Raw genomic sequence first — 3,424 nt, 5'->3', positions numbered from 1 at the left:
TTTACAGGGAAAAATTCAATTTGATTTATCAAAATTAAATTAAATTTCACAATATATAATATATAAATATATAACTTAGAGAAAAAAACCCCCACAATTATTTAATGCATCCATGAAAATCCACAATCACATATAGAAAATTTTAATAAGTAAATACACTAAAATGACCTATAATAAAAATCAAAAAAGTACAAAGTAATGAATATTAAAATAGTAAAAATGACTACACATGTTTCATAATCATATTTTCAAATAGAAAATCAAATAAAAATCAAATTGATTCAAAATAAATCAATCGAAAATCAATTCTATTCAAAAATATAGCTAATCGTCAGGTCAAAATACAATAATAATAATAATAAAATCAATGTATATATATCAACTAACAATAAATATCAAATGAATTTGTATAAAAATACTTATTTTACACAGAATACAGGGACTGTACCTTAATTTCGGGTCTCAGCAGCACAATGGGGTGAGAGGATGGGGCTGCTGAGGGGAAGGCCACATTGCTACTAAAATCTATGACACACACACAAGCATACACACACAAACAAGGACACAAACGCATGCATACATAAGGATACACACATGAGAAGAACAGAATGGAGTACGTGGAGTAAGAAGACACACAAAAACGAAAAGTGTCGCTGAAGAGGTGTGACGAAAGATTTCCGGATAGTGGACATGAGTTAAAATTTTAAAAATAAGTAATAAATGAGTGAAGAAAAAATATATAGTGTGTGTGTTTATTTGGCAAAAAAAAAAAAAAAAATGACCGTCCCGAAATACAACAATATCGGTTTCAATACATGATTTCACATCAGGAATCTTGCGACACGAATTAATAATCATATTTAAGGAATGTTTTCTTGAAATGTGCAGTTGTATGTTTTTACTATTGAAGGTGATAAGATTGGTTTGGTCACATTAAAGGACGTTTTTGTAGTCTCTATAGAATCGGTGTAGGTTTGATGTGTGATGTCTAGGTTGCATTATAGAAAAATGAAAGGTAGTATCATCCCTGGTGCTGGTTGAAGTGACCACGAGACAAAGTGAACTTTGGGCTTACCCGAATTGATAATATGAACCATCACAAAGGAAAGATATAGTGTAGTATATACAAACACACTGAAATAGCTTGCTTTTCTCAAATAATCTAAAATCGATTCTCTTATGCTATTACGCAAAATACATTCTTTAATGTTGACATAGGTAAATATGAAGGAACCCTACATACTAGTTTCGTATTGTTTCATGGAAAGGAATAGTTGAAATTTAACGAAGAGGCACAGACATTACTTTGTGTTTAAGAAGCTCGCTTCGCTACCATGTGGTTTCAGGTGCACTGTGCTCCACCTTGGGCAATTGTCTTTTACCCCAAACCGATCAATGCCTTGTGAGTGAATTTGGCAACTGTACGGAAGCTCGTCGTGTGTGTGTATGCATATGTGCGCATGCATCCTTGTGTTTATCTCTCATAGATTGATAACCAGTATTGGAAAATTGGTAAAAAGAGACCAGTAGAATAAGTACAAACTTAACCTAAATCTTGGGGTCAATTTGATCAATCAAAACCTTCAAGACATGGCCACAATCCAATGACTGAAGCAAAGAATAAAAGAAAGAATTCTAACAAACTGGAATACTTGCTGATATTTTTTTATCCAAGAATTTTAGTCTTCTCTGAAAGCTAGATTATGAACTGCTCATATGCGTATCATTGAAATTACACACAAACATGCAGCTGCATCCAGTACCTTTGGTCTATTCACCTTGAGTCTAAAGGTTAAACCACGCTCTCTTGCGAGAAAAGTTGTTCTCTGATCTTCAAAATTTTCGTAACACCCACACCAGAACTAGCACTGCAGTTGATATTGGAAAAAGGAAAGCTTGTAAACAATGCAGTAAACAGAACTAGTTTTTGAGTACACTATTCCCGATCGTATATTTCACCAATTACTTTTCTGGACTGTGAAAAGACCCTTCGAACAATATATCTATATTGCATACTGTTTTAATGTTGACACTCTGAAAGACCTTTAAGGATCCAGTGTAGGAGTTCATCCTCGGTCGAAGTAAACCATTGACGAAGATTATTGAGTTTCATGAATTTTGTTGTTCCTGTGATTCCCGCATCCGAAATTTCATATACTGTTGCTTCAGTAGCTGAGCTGTAGTTTTTCTGATCACCTTCGATTTCTAGATCCTTACTTAGTCAAGTGTTGGTGCTTTTTGAAGTTGTTCTTCAAGCTCCTACTTACTGTTTCTTTTCTAACGTCTGCTCTGAGATGTTCAATTTATTGTTAGTCAAGAATTATATAAAATTTATGCGTAAAAAGATTTCTAATTATCACTTAATATTTTAGTTTTTCTTGCAATCTGTTAGAATAGCATTTGTAAAAGAAAGCTAAATACTAAGTGGAAATTATTTACTGTATTAGTAAAATAATGGAAATAAACGGGCGTCATTGTTATCAGATGTATGTAACATGGTTTTCTAGATCTACTCGTACAAACAAATTACAATAAAAAATCTAGATGTCTCTTAAAAGAACACCGCCGTAGAGTTAATATAGTTTTGTCACGAAAGTCTCCTTGCACATAACTCATCGTTCTTTTAGCCTTCAGTGGCACATTTTTGTGTTTTCTCACATAAAAAAAAAGCTTTAAACGTTAGCTTGTTTAGCTGTTTAAATAACACGACGGTGCCTCATGAGCAGTCGACTTGCTAGAAATAGCTGTCAAATCTACCGTCTTAAATAAAGGATACAGCGGACAATGTAGTTCCAGATATACCCCCCCCCCCAAGAAAAATAAACAAAAAACAGGGTGGTTATGGATTGTGTATGCGAATTAAGGGAACGTACATACAGATAGATGTAGGTTGTGTACACTTGACAATAGGTGACTATACTAAAAACTCTTATAAGCACTTTATGAGAGAAACATTTATACGTACACTTGTATTTAATACAACACACACATTCGCTTAAGAATGGGGATTAATAAGTAATAAAGCTGCTTAAATAATTAAGGTTTCCACATGACATAAATTAACAAATTTGGTAGATATTAAGGGATTCCTTAACGACAGTATGTATACACACTGAGATAAACGAACAACGAAGGAGCTTCAACACAATCACTGAACCTGCTAGAAATAGCGGCCAGATCTTCCTCAAATGACACTCTACTGACATAAAAAGAAGACCGTGTATATCATCCACCACTTGTATGGGGAGGAATGCCTTTGATCATAACTTTGTTGGATCAGGGTCGATTTGGGGTTTATCGGCAACGTATCAAGAGAAATTAATACAAAACACGGTGACATACATACACTTTTATTTTACATACCTATCTAGTTACACGTACATAGGCATTCTTTCGGCCTCTCTCCCTGTCCATATATTATATA

The 3,424-nt window shown here is 33.8% G+C and overlaps 1 protein-coding gene across 4 annotated transcripts in view; it reads left to right on the top strand.

Moving 5' to 3' along the window:
* LOC106873629 (jmjC domain-containing protein 8) overlaps positions 1 to 3,424 on the top strand; it is a 442,493-nt gene that overhangs the window by 28,072 nt on the left and 410,997 nt on the right. The window lies entirely within an intron of this gene.

This window comes from Octopus bimaculoides, chromosome 6 (assembly GCF_001194135.2).
Source record: "Octopus bimaculoides isolate UCB-OBI-ISO-001 chromosome 6, ASM119413v2, whole genome shotgun sequence".
Classification (NCBI taxonomy): Eukaryota; Metazoa; Mollusca; class Cephalopoda; order Octopoda; family Octopodidae; genus Octopus; species Octopus bimaculoides.
Note: the sequence above shows the minus strand (reverse complement) of the source record. Positions and strands in the feature narration are given on the sequence as shown.